Source organism: Lissotriton vulgaris, chromosome 1_1, assembly GCF_964263255.1.
Source record: "Lissotriton vulgaris chromosome 1_1, aLisVul1.2, whole genome shotgun sequence".
Lineage (NCBI taxonomy): Eukaryota > Metazoa > Chordata > Amphibia > Caudata > Salamandridae > Lissotriton > Lissotriton vulgaris.
In genome coordinates, this window is record NC_141685.1 from 770,722,042 (window position 1) to 770,735,729 (window position 13,688).

At 47.6% G+C, this 13,688-nt stretch overlaps 1 long non-coding RNA gene across 1 annotated transcript in view; it reads right to left on the reverse strand.

Moving 5' to 3' along the window:
- LOC147747800 (uncharacterized) overlaps positions 1 to 13,475 on the reverse strand; it is a 104,262-nt gene extending 90,787 nt beyond the window's left edge. Inside the window, exons 1-2 of the long non-coding RNA XR_015299693.1 lie at positions 13,385 to 13,475; positions 13,261 to 13,291 (exon numbers count right to left, since the gene is read on the reverse strand). This is a non-coding gene — a long non-coding RNA (uncharacterized LOC147747800). The remainder of the gene's footprint in view (positions 1 to 13,260; positions 13,292 to 13,384) is intronic.
- Between the last annotated feature and the right edge of the window lie 213 nt (positions 13,476 to 13,688).

Genomic DNA, 13,688 nt, shown 5'->3' on the forward strand with positions numbered 1-13,688 from the left:
GCCCACGTTGGCGAGTCCACCTGTGGTCGTGTTCACGTGCTCGTCCCCCTATGACTTTATTGAAACTGTGACCCGACGGACACAGCGAACATCTATCGATCGTGTGTGCTGTGCAGTGTGGTGGAGTATGGAACGGTCGGGATCTGGTCGTACCGTGGCGAGTGTCATGGCGGCTGAGGATTGTGGTGGATGGTGGATATCCGTTGGACTCGCCGCACAGATTCGTGGACTGGCTGAACTTTTGATTTATCCTGTGAATATGCGGGTACGGTGTGCGGAACTCATGGTGAACACTCGTAGAGGTCAAGGGTGAGACTGGTGCTCGACTCGGATGCTAGGGGTTTGTGAGGGACCCGGGATCCGCCATTTTCTTGTATCAGGGGGCGGGGCGGTGTAGGACGTCTTTTCTGGGTTCTACCGAATTTACTTTGCTTTGCTGCTGATTGCTTAATGACCAGGACTGTACGTCGCAGGAGGGGGGTGGTGCGACCGGGGATGCGCGGTTCTCCTCCTCCCTTAACTTTTCTTTTCTTTCTTTTTCTGTGTTTCCTTCCTTTATAAATCTCTTTTCTACTATATTTCGGGTTTTTGGTCGCTGGGCGATAGGCACGCTGCTAGGGGGGTAGGCTGTAGCCATCTGCAGGGGTGCAGGGTGGGGGGTAGGGGGTGGGGTATTTTTGTTTTTCCGTTCTCTGTTTCTATGGCCTTTTTCTCTTCTTTTAGTTTGACTGGACTTCCTTTTTTCTCTCTCCCTGGGTTGGGGGTCAGTTTATTGGGTTACTGTTTGGACTTTTTGGGCGGTGCTGGGACTGTGGCCGCTCAGTCTCTCCTGTCATTGGATTCATCGGGTGGGGCATTAGTCGGGGGTTTTCAGAAATGTATGCTTGCTTATATTGTTCGCTTCAAAATGTTGTCGTCTCTGCAGTTTGACATGCTTCCCTGCCCACCCGGTGATTGTATCTACTTTAGATCCCGTAGCCGGCCCCCTCCGGCTCTCTTTTCTCTCTTTCCATCTTGTTAACACATGGAACTGTATTACGTTTTTACCGTGTATATCCTGTTTTATTTTTAAAAATTGACCTCTCTAATCCTGAGATGCTCTCCTGGGTGTGCCGAAACAGTCCGATTTTCTATTTTTTGCTGCCATGCCTCCGGGATGTTTGGCTGAATAGCTGTGTGCACCCTTTTCTAAATAAAGGTCCTCCAAATTTAAAAAAAAAATAATAATAAAATCAGCCGAATAACGAATTTCGAATTACTCACCTGTGATCGGGAGAGAAGCCAGTACTGTACCTTGTAGCCCAGTACTGAACCGCAAAAGTAATCACAACCGTGGTTGCTAGTAATTTAAATTTCTGCCATAGGAAACCATTGACTGTTTTTCTGTGAAATTGCTTCTAAGTGTGAAGTTTTGAAATGTTAAAATATTCATCTAAAATCAGCCGAATATCGAAATCCGAAGTACTCACCTGTAATCAGGAGAGAAGCCAGTGCTGTATCTTTTAGCCCAGTACTGAACCGCAAAAGTAATCACAACCGTGGTTACTAGTAATCTAAATTTCATCCATAGGAAACCATTGACTGTTTTTCTGTGAAATTTGTCTACTTTTAAAAATTACAAATATTCCTTAAAAATCGTACCAACTACTAAAACGTAATTACTTACCTGTCTTAGGTAGAGACCCCAGTGCTGAACTTAGGAGTCCAGCACTGGATTACAAAAGTAACGAGAACCTACGTTACCTGTGCTTTGAATTTCCTTCTATTGGATAACATTGCTGGTTTTTCACCAAAAAGTTTTCATGTGTCAACTTTTAAAATACCTTTATATTCTTTAAAAATCGTTGAAATAACTAAAACGTTTTTACTAAACTGTTTTCAGCTTAGACCCCAGAACTGAATCTAGGATCCAGTCCTGAAGTTACAAAAGTAATCTATAAAGTAATCCGCTGCATTTATGTAGAAAACGCATTGACCTCAATGTTAAATTGTGTTTAGAATTGTGTTGTCTACTGCAACCATTGTACTTATTGTGTTCACAAAGTTTATTGCCTCTTTGCAAAGTAATTACATGAGTACTCATATTAGGAAAAGTATATTTTGATACCTGTTGGTTCTAAAAATAAAACAACTATATGTTTGGATATAAAAACAATTGGCCTAGAGTTCAGTTCTTGAGTGTATGAAACCTTTTGCTGACTGAGTGTGTACAACAAATGCTTTACACTCTCCTCTGGTACTGCCTTACTTCTCGACCAAGCTACCACTTTGGAGAGTAAGGTCAGACCCGACTTTAACCTCTGTTATATCTCTGGGGGTTGTGGACTCTATTCACACTGTACCTTACTTTGGTCCAGTACATATGGAGCCACTTTTTCACAAACCCTACTTGCAAATACATAGTGACAGAGTGGTCATGAGGACAGGTCCACATTTTATGCCAAAAGTGGTATCACAATTCCATATGAATCAAATGATACAAATTCCAAGTTTCTTTCAAAAGACAAAGGCAGATGAAACTCTGTATACACCTGATGCTAGGAGAGCAGTCATATACTACGTTGAAAGAACCAAAGAATACAGGAAGACAAAACAATTCTTTGTCTCTTTTGCTAATAGCTTTTTGGGAAGACCAGTAACCAAAAATACCATTGCAAGATGGATTGAACAAGCTATTCAGCTATGTCACAAACAAGCAGGTCAAACATTACAAGGAGCACCACAGGCTCACTCAACGAGAAAGAAGGCAGCTACAGTCACATTTCTGCCAAATACTCCAATTCAGGACATTTGCATGGCAGCAACGTGGTCTTCCCTACACACATTTACAAAGCATTACTGTGTGGACATACAAATGAATAAGGGAGAACAAGTGGGACAAAAGGTCTTACATCATCTATTCACAAACCAACACATCTTCCACCCACTCACCACATGACTAGCAAACCACTAAAAAGCCTATGCACAGCATGTGAATCCAGAAAAGATTCACGCTGCAAAGCTAATAGTTTCTTCCCTGTCGGTGTAGTTTTCCACCTGGAAGAATTTTCTGGATTCATTAGCGAACCCACGCTCCTCCGTCAGGAAGGTCGAGATTAAAAAAAAAAAGAATCCGAAGATGGCTACCAAAGGTGGGAGCTTCCGGAGGAAGCCTGTCGACGTCACGGAAAGACACCAAATGGTTTTGTGTCGACGCCCACCAACAACGGGAAAAAAAATAAAAATACAGTAATTCCAAACCCAACCACTAGATGGCGAAATAATGCATAGCATGTGAATCCAGAAAATTCTTCAAGCTGCAAAACTACACTGACCAGTAAGAAACTATTTGTTACCAACTACAGATCTCAAGTCTAACATCATGACAGGAGTTCTTCACTCTCCTTCATCTGTAACGAAACCTCTGCCACCCTTTAATGAGGCTTTGACGGAGCCCATTTAGAGGGTTAGCAGAAGCCAATGACTTCCCCTGCTGTGTCCGGATTGGTTGCAAGAAGATGCAAGGTAGCGCCTGGGGACCCAACTTTCCTATCTGCACACCCATCCCTGAGCGCTTAGTAGTTCAGGCATCATGCTCTACTAAGCAGTCTACAGGGTCTTTCCCACTCATGCCTGGAGATAGGGAGTCTGAGAAGATGGAGCACCCAGCTAAAAAGGTATGTTCTTCATCCAGTATGGCCTTAAAATCCACAAATACAACGTGTCTGCTGGGTCGCTACATTCATGCTCTGATGGTTTCTGCAAAGTGATCCCCAAGCTTCCGGAGTAAGTTCAGGACCATTTTGTGGAGGTTTTATCGGACAAACAAGCTGCGGCCCTTCAAGCCATACAATCTGGGCTAGGTACAGCATACTCTGTTGCTAGGGTGATGGGTTCCTCAGTGGCAAACACAAGGAGATGATGGGTGGATCGCTGAAACTTTTCAGACACTCACCCCAAGTCACAGATCTGGGTTGAATCCATCATCGTTCTTTAGCTCAATTTGCCACCTCAGTTCAGAGCCAGCAATATGCAAATCAGTCTTGACCCTGTGCCTCATGGCAACAGTCCAGCCCTAACTGCCAAGCCAGGTCTTCCTCCGTGGCACCCAGGAGGCCTGCCTGACTAAGTGGTCTAGTTTTTCTTCAGATGTGCAGGCCACCCTTTTGGACTTGTTTTTTGATGGCTCTCGCCTCTTTTGAACTAAAGCGGACTCAGCGCTACAGCACTTTAAGGATAGGGCCACAGCTAGGTCATCGGGTGTGCAGTCCCAGCCCAGAAGCTTTGGTTACAGCAGCTTTTGGGGGTTTGGCAAGACTCCTTCCTTTCGGACCTGGCAGCAACAGGTGAATCGTACAGAGGGAAAGGTAGAGGTCTACTCAGCTCAGCTCATCAGCAAGTCTCCTCCTCCTCCTCCTTCTTCTCCCCCATCCCCCCAGTTGGTACAGCAGGGAAGCAGCTCTAAATTCCCCATCTTAGAGCATGTTTGTCCTGTGGGAGATCGGGTGACCCATTTTTTACGAAATCGGATATCTGTTACATTGGATCTCGCAGAAAATGGATATGCCCTTCCTTTCTGGAAGTTTTCCCCGCCTTTCCCCCCACACTAGGGCTGGTGTCGGAGGACCATCTGTTGCTTCTGTAACAAGAGGTTCTGTCTTTGCTACTGAAAGGTGCGATACAGGTTGTTCCGTAGCAGGAAAGGGATCAGGGATGCTTCTCCCGTTATTTCCTGATCTCCAAAAAGGACAGGTGATTGAGACCGATCCTAGTCCGCAGGATCTTGAATTTCTACCTCTAACAGAAGAAATTCAAGATGTTGACCTTAGCATAGGTTCTGGAGCAAGAAGACTGGATGGTGTCAATCAATTTATAGGATGTGTATTTTCACATTCCCTTCCTGAAGTCGCATAGGAAGTATCTCCGTTTTAAGGTAGGATCTCAACACTACCAGTTTGCGGTCCTTCCTTTCAGTCTTACATCCGCGCCACAGGTCTTCATGAAGGTGATGGCAGTGGTAGTAGTGCATCTCAAAAGATTAGGGATTCCTGTTTTTCCGTATCTGTTTGACTGGCTGCTCAAAGCAAAGTCACCAGAGATGGTGCTGCATCATCTACAGGTAACATGGCTGTTGTTCTACTTGGGTTTTTCAATAAATGTACCGAAATCTCACATGATGCCCTCTCAGCGCAACCTGTTTATCGATGCAGTACTGGACACCACTGTGAATCGTGCTTTCCCACTTCCTCAGAGGATTCTAGACATTCAGGATATGAATTCCAAGTTTTCAAGATGGAGCGTATGTTCCAGTCCTGAAGGTCTTACGCCTGCTCGGTCTGTCCACTTTCTGTATACTGTTGGTCAACTATGCACCCTGGCACATGAGAGTATTCTAGTGGTGCCTCTCCAGGCAGTGGATTCAACACAACAGAGGTCTCGGGGGGGGGGGTGAAAATCTTCAGACACTGCAGCGGAGCTGTTATGGTGGAGTGTCTTGGACAACCTGTTTACAGGGAAGAAGTTTCAAACTCCTACTCCGGTGGCCACAGTGATAACAGATGCCTCCACTCTTGTGGGGAGCTCATCTGGGAGATCTGCAGGTCAAAGGTCTTTGGTCTCCAGAGGAGAAATTGCATAACATTCATCTTCTAGAATTGCGGGCAATATGTTTGGCTATCAAGGATTTTCTTCCCTCGCTTCGTGGTCAGCCAGTTCAGGTCCTGAGTGACAACACTACTGTGATGTGGTAAATAAACAAACAGGGAGGAGTAAGGTTGTATTGTCTCTGCAGAGAGGCTCTGCGTCTCTGATCCTGGGCTCAGGGCCATCAGATTTGCATGATTGCGAATCATCTGGCCGGAGAGCTAAATGTGCGTGCGGCAGTCTGTCGGCAGTTCTCAGCCGATCACAAGTGGTGTCTCCATGCGGAGGTGGTCCATCGCATTTTCAGAATGCTGGGGTTTCCTCAGTAAGACCTTTTTGCCACTCATGAGAAAGTGCACTTTCTGTCGTTTTGCAGTCTCCAGTATCCTATGCGGTAAGGGACACGTTAAAGCAAGACTGGGGCTCGCAGCTTCTTTACGAGTTTCCTCCCATACCCTTGATTTCTTGAGTTCCAAGGAAGATTCACCTAGACCGGGTCCATGTCATATTGATCGCTCCGAACTGGCCAAGAATGGTGTGGTACACAGACCTCCTTTACCTCTCATTTGCACCCTCCGCTCCGTCCCCCTCTCAGGTCAGACCTCCTCTCACAGTTGCAGGGGCAGGTTCTACACCCCCACCTCCAGAGCCTGCACCTTCATGTCTGGAAATTGAACGGGGCAACCTGAGATCTTTCTCTCTCCCGCCAGATGTGGTGGATGTTATTTTATTAGCCAGAAGACACTCCACCAAATCTGTCTATGCTGGTAGGTGGGCCAGGTTTTTATGGTTTGGAGAGAGATCAATTGATCCTTTACTAGCCCATTTGTCTGATATTCTCAGTTTCTCTCTTTCCTTAGCACAACAGAGTTGTGCAGTAGCAACTGTCAAGGGCTACTTGTCTTACTTTTCTTGCATACCAGACCAGCCCTCTTTGTTTAAATCTCTCATAGTCATGAGATTCATTAAGGGTCTTACAAAGGATTTCCTCCCACTGCCTTTCTCATGCCTCAGTGGGATTTGGATTTAATCCTTACTTTTTTGACGGAGTCTCCCTTTGAATCCTTCATAGTTTACATTGAGATTCCTAGCATTTAAGACAATATTTCTGATTGCAATTACTTCCGCTAGAAAAATTAGTGTGCTGAAGGCCTTCGCTCTAAGCACCCATTTACCTTAATTCATGCAGATAAGATTGTTCTTAGGACCAGAGCTGCTTTCCTGCTTAAGGCGGTCACTCTTTTCCACCTAGGATAATCCTATCACTTTACCTACGTTCTATCCTTCCCTCGCCCTTCCAAGGAGGAGGAGAGACTTTACCACCTGGACTTCAAGAGGGCGGCCAGCTTCAACCTGGACAGGACTAAGGACTTCAGGTTTGACGACCAACTCGTCACCTGATATGTGGGCAAGATGAAGGGCAGGGCTGTCCACAAAAGAACGCTGTCCAGGTGGATCATCCTCTGCATCAAGATCTGTTACGTCGAGGCCAAGAATGGTGCCTCCTGAAGGTGTTCAAGCTTTTTCCACCTGAGCGAAGTCTTCTTCGGCTTTAGCTAGAGGTGCCCCTGTTGTAGACATCTGCAAGGCGGCAACTTGGGCCTCCCTCCACGCTATCGCGAAGCATTATTGCTTGGACTCGGAGGTGAGGAGGGACGGCCACTTTGCATGTTCTGTGCTGCAGTATTTTTTGGTATAAGTAGGCGAACGCCCTCCTCCGAAAGTGTGACTGCTTGGGGATTAAATTCAAAATGTGAGGAATCTACAGGCAGATGTATCCATCAGAAGAACAAGTTACTTCGGTAACGCTTTTTCTGGTGGATACAGTATCTGCATGTGGATTCCTCAATGCAGAACCCTGTCCGGTTGAAGAGAATGAGGTTGTTGGTGTTGACCATTCGATGAGGTCTTCCAGGACTAGTGAGGTGTAGTATTTAGCTTCTGAGTCTATAAGCTTAAGCATTGAGCTCTACTTTTTGGGTATATCCTACATTTTTGGAGCTTTTCAAGTGTTTTGAGTGTTTCACTCGACGTCTGGGGTCTTCCTCTTACACTTGCTGTCTTTTTTGACCAGTTTTACCAACTCTTTTTTGTCGAAATGCCAGCTTTATCTGACAAGTGCCCTGAGTGCGGTAGCAAAATCTGACCCCCACAGAGTATGCATACTCTGTCTCCCTTCTACCTATGTCCCTGACTCCTGTGATATCTGTCACTCTTTCTCCAAGAGGACCCTGCGTGACAGGAAGAAGATTAGTCTCCAAGGCCTAGAGCAGAGGAGACATCAAGAACCAGGTGGGACTTCTGGGCATGGAGGGACTCTGTCATCATCCTCTGCCCGTACATCGGCCTCTGGGGGGCTCCCCAGTCAAGAAAAGGCCCAGAAAAGGCACCGGTCCCGGTCGACGTCGATGGCTTCGGCGTCGAGAGGTATGACTACTATCTGCTTTCTGTCGACCCAGGTCTCTGGGTCGAAGCGACATCGACGTTCGGCGTCGAGGGGTAGGACATCGAGACCTCTGACGAGGTCGCCTTCGAGGACTTCACCGGCGTCGACACACCATCGACATTGTGATGAGTCCCGAAGAGGCAGGCACTTGGCGTTGAGGCGACACCGCGGTTCGCCTTCAACGTCGACACGAAGATCGACGTCGAGAAGAGAAGGATCGACGTAGAGGCGAATACACTCAACGTCGGGGAGTTCATCGACATCAAGAAGAACGACGTCGAGAAGAGAGACATCAAAGAGGTCAACATCAAAAAGGGAAAAGTCGACGTCGAAGAGGAAGTGGAGGCCCAGAACTGTGTCTAGTGCCTCTGTGGTTAGCGTCTCATCGTCGTCATCATCAGCGAGTCCCAGGTCGCGGCGGCGGTGGCACTCGCACTCAGAGAGGTCCGCCTCCAGAGCGTCCTCCCCGAGGCCTGCTCGTAAGAAGAGGAGAGTTCTTAGGTCACCGGACTCTGATTATTCCCGGACCTACTCGCCCTCAAGGCCCAGGACGCCTACGCCTCCTCCTCTTCCGCAACTTGCTCCTCCACCACCACCTCCTCCTCCTTCTTCCCTCCGACGAGAGTGTCACCAGTGGATGACATTGTGATGTTCCAGGATGTGCTGCTGAGGGGGTCAGCGAAGTTGGGGATCACATTGACTGTGCCCACCCCTTCCACTTCTGTGATTTGTGAAACACTGTAGCTCAGGCACCTCTCTCGCCATTTGCGGCCTTTGGTGCCAGGACTGGAAGAACCGGCCATGGAGCTGTTTCTGACAGCGGCCTCGGTGAAACCGGCACCATCCATTCTTCAGAAGAAGTACAGGCCCCCGGATTCTGATCCCGCGTTCTTGAGAGCAGATCCTGTGCCGGATTCTGTCATTGTGACAGCGGCCAAGAAGTAGCATTCCACTGCCCCTTCATCTACAGTCCCGCCAGACAAGGACAGCAGTCACATGGATTTGGCAGGAAGAAAAGTCTCCAGTACAGCTGCCACTTTGATGAAAGCGGCTAGCGCATCAGCGCTTTTTGGTCGGTATGACCCTCCTTGTGGGAGTCCCTGCAGCAATTCATTGAGCTCCTCCCGCGGGACAGGAGGGAAGACTTCCAGGAGATCTTCAATGAGGGGATGATGGTCTCCAATCAGGTCATCTGTTCGGCGGTGGATGCCTCTCTCCTGGCTGCGCATGGGTACTGCCATGGCATAAACTTGAGACGACATTCCTGTTTGCGCCTTACCTCTCTTAAGCCTGAGGCACAACAGTGGATTGCTAACTTGACTTTTTTGGGATCTACCCTCTTCAGGGCTCAAGTGGACAAAGAGATGGCCCGCATGAAGGTGGAAGTGGAAACGCTGAAGGCTGTTGATTTGGAGAAACTGAAGGACCAGCGAAAGTCATTCCGTCCCTTCAAGAGGCGTTATTCTTCCCAGAGATATCAGCGGGGGCAAGGTCGCCAAGCTGGCCAACAGCAGCAGCAACAACAGCAATACCAGTGACAACCCTTCCAGAAACATCAGAGGGGTAGAGGCGGACAGCAGGCCTCCTCTGCGAGTAAGGGCCCGGCCGGGTCTAAGCCCTGAGGAGTTACTGCCCCCTCGTCCGTTACCCACTCCGATGGGGGGAAGCATACAGAATTACTTGGCAGAGTGGAGAAAAATTACTCAGGACAAGTGGCTGCTGAATATTGCTTGCAACGGATACAGTCTTCGGTTTTTCATCCCTCCTCCAGCTATTCCACCGGTTCCTTCGCGCTACCAGCTGCGAGAACTCCAAGCGGAGGCCGATACCCTGTTAAGAAAAAGGGCAATAGAAGATGTCCCTCTGTCTCAAAGGGGAAAGGGTCTATACTCCAGGTTCTTTCTGGTACGCAAAAAGGACAAAAACGAGTTCAGGCCCATTCTGGATTTGCGACAAGCATACAAATGGATTCGCAGGGAGAAAGTTTGCATGCTGTCCTTGCACCAGATTTATCCTCTGCTGCAACGAGGAGACTGGCTTTGTGTAATAGATCTGCAGGATGCGTACTTCCATGTGCCCATTACACGAAAGCACAGGAAGTTCCTGCGCTTCCTGGTCAGCACCAATCATTATCAGTACACCGTACTACCGTTTGTCTGAAGTCTGCAACTAGGACTTTTTCAAAATGCATGGCAGTGGTGGCAGCGCACCTGTGAAAGAACAAGGTGTTTGTCTACCCGTACCTGGACGACTGGTTGATCAAAGCCTCCACCTTCCAGGAAGCACAATTGCATTTCAACAGGACGGCCATTCTGTTAAATCAGCTGTGTTTGCATATCAACATGTCCAAGTCCGTCCCGACTCTGGTTCAGTGCCTGTAGTACTTGGGAGCCTCCAATACTCTCAGAGCAAGCGTGTCTACTTCGGAGGAGCAAAACACACAAGGTGATGGACGGAATGTTGCAAAATGGCAAAACATTCACCCCCAGTCACAGATCTGGGTTTAATTCATCGTTATTTTGCTCACCAAGCCACCCCAGTTCAGACCCGGCCATATGCAAATCAGTCTTGGCCCTGTGCCTCATGGGAACAGTCCAGCCAGAACTGCTGGTTTCTGGCTATCAGCCGTCGTCAGCCAGGATAGCTTGACTCCAGTGGCCTAGAGAGCACGGGACCCACGTCTGGGCATACCTTCCCACTTAGAGTGTGGAGTGCAAAAAAACGATGGATTTAGGCCCAGATCTCTGTACTGGGGTGAATGTATGACATTGTTCTGCATTCTGTCCATCAACTATTGTTTATGCATTTGTCACCCCGAGTGGGATGGGTATGCTCAGACGTGAGTCCCGTGCTCTCCACACCACTGGAGTCAAGCTATCCTGGCTGATGACGGCTGATAGCCAGAAACCGGTCCTAGGATTCTTGATTCTGGTCCAGGGAAGACATGGCTTGGCAGTTTGGACTGGACTGTTCCCATGAGGCACAGGGTCAAGGCTGATTTGCATATGGCCATGTCTGAACTGGGGTGGTGTGGAGTGCAAAAAAACAATGGATTTTGGCCCAGATCTCTGTACTAGGGTGAATGTATGACATTGTTCTGCAATCTGTCCATCAACTGTTGTTTTTGCATCCTTCGGAGGAGCGACTCTTATCGATCCTTCGGAAGGCTCAGGCTTTCGTGTCCATTCCATCAATGACAGTGAGGACGGGGTCTTCTCTTCTGGGGTCGAGGGCCTCTTGCAACTTCCTCACACCACATGCACGCCTCCACATGGGACCGCAGCAGGAATGTCTGGAGGATCAATTGGACCAGAAATGAGGGAGCTGGGACGACAGGATCCACCTGTCTCTGCACGCTCAACAGTCACTGAGATGGTGGTGTTCAGCAGAGAATCTCCTCAAGGGGGTTCCGTTCCACAAGGACATTCCCATACAGACTATTGTGATGGATGCTTCTCTCCACGGCTGGGGAGCGTATTCAGGCCATCTACAGATCCAAGGAACGTGGTCCCAGACGGAATCCACATACCACATCACCTTTCTGGAACTCAGAGCTTTTCATTTGGTGCTGAAAGCCTTTCATCCGTCCTTCCAGACCAACTCCTTGCTTGTACAGACGGACAATACGACCACAATGTATTACCTCAACAAGCAGGGGGGCTTGAGATCGCGCACACTGTCCCAAGGAGCACAGGCGATCTGGCACTGGCTGCTAGCCAGAGGACTGACGATAAAGGCTACCCATTAACCAGGTGTGCAGAATGCTCAGGAGGACGCACTCAGCAGGCTGGTCCAGGAAAACCACAAGTGGGTCCTAAACGACGAGGTACTAGGAAACATTTTCGGAAGATGGGGCACTCCAGACATAGATCTGTTCACTACAGCCGAACACAGAAAATGCTGAGACTTCGCCTCCAGGTTTTACCATTTGGGGACTATGGGGAATGCGCTATGGATCAGCTGGTCAAACAGCTTTCTGTATGCTTTTCCACCCATTCCCCAGATTCCGGCAGTGCTCATCAAGCTGTCTCAATCCAGAGCGCGAATGATACTCATTGCTCCGAAGTGGCCTCGGCAGTGGTGGTTCACAGACCTGCTCCACCGGTCTCTCCAACCCCACCTGTGGCTTCCATGTCGGCCGGACCTTCTAACGAAGTTCGGGGGGCAGATGGTGCACCCCAACCTCTCATCGTTGAGTTTGGCGGCATGGCTCCTGAGATAGTACAGTATGGACACTTGAACTTGCCTGACAACTACATGGAGATACTCAAGGAGACTAAGAGACCTTCCACCAGGACTTCTTATGCCTACAAGTGGAAAAGGTTCTGCATCTGGTGCACGTCCAAGAACGCTGATCCTACCTCCTGCAAGGAAGATGTCATCCTTCCATATCTCTTGCATTTGGATCAATCTGGCCTTAATTTCCACTCTATTAAGGTTCACCTCGCATCATTACCTACGTATAGGAAATGCCCTTAACAAACATCCTTCTTCCAGATTCCTGTAATTAAAGATTTTTTGGAGGGATTGAAGAAAGTATTTCCCCCTGTTAGGCGCCCATCGCCTTCATGGGAACTGAATGTGGTGCTGTCTCGGTTGATGAAGGAACCCTTTGAACCTATTCAAAAGGCTTCTCTGCAGCATCTTTCCTGGAAGGCGGCCTTCCTTGTGGCTATAACATCGGCCCGCAGGGTGAGTGAGATACAGGCCTTGTGTTGCCAAGAGCATTATACGGTGTTTCATGCTTCTAAGGTTAACCACAACCGTGCTTCTAATGATCCATTAGTTGCATCCCAAAAGGGCACACTATAATCTCCTCAGATCGTGAAAAGAGGGTTCCACTCAATATTTGTTCCGTTATTCAATTTACTTTATTCATTGTATTCATGAATTGATATTAATCTTGTTTTTCTTGTTTCATCAGAAAGCTTACATTTATATTGACATTCATTTAGGCATCATTGCTATAGTCACTCCTATGCATTTCGGGCATTAGGAAGCCCTTCCTCAATGAGTAGCACTAAGAATTCAAAAAACATAGATTCAGATTTAGTATAACATATACAGCATAATGCATAGATATTGTGCAGCATACAAAATGTGAATAAGTGTCATAAAGAATGAAATGTGCTTCAATGTGTTGTGTTAAAAAGACCCGAAAGTAACCAATAAGAACTTAAATGTGCACTCACATGAATTCCCTGTTCGCCGTAAGACATCAACCTGCAGAACCAAAAATTAACCAAAAGTTATAACGCAAAACTCAATCTAGTTGCTTCTTTAAAGCATAACGACCACTTCCAAACCGACACTGACCTTGAGTTATATTCAGCAAGTTCTCAACAATCTTGTGTTTCTCCGCGTTTGCCAGCTTCAAAACGGGACGCTCTCCGTGCTTCCGTGTGTGTACACCCAGTGTTTGCTATTGGTTATATTCGCGATCACGTGATCAAAAAACTGAAACAGACTCAGGGCTCCGAAAAAAGACTCGCTATTGCCCATGAAAGCGAACCAAATAAAATAATAAAAAACGTTCTTCAAAAACCATCAAACGACATAGATAGTAAATCCTCAACGAAACTGAAATACCCATCTAAAAAATACCAATCTAAGAAAAGAG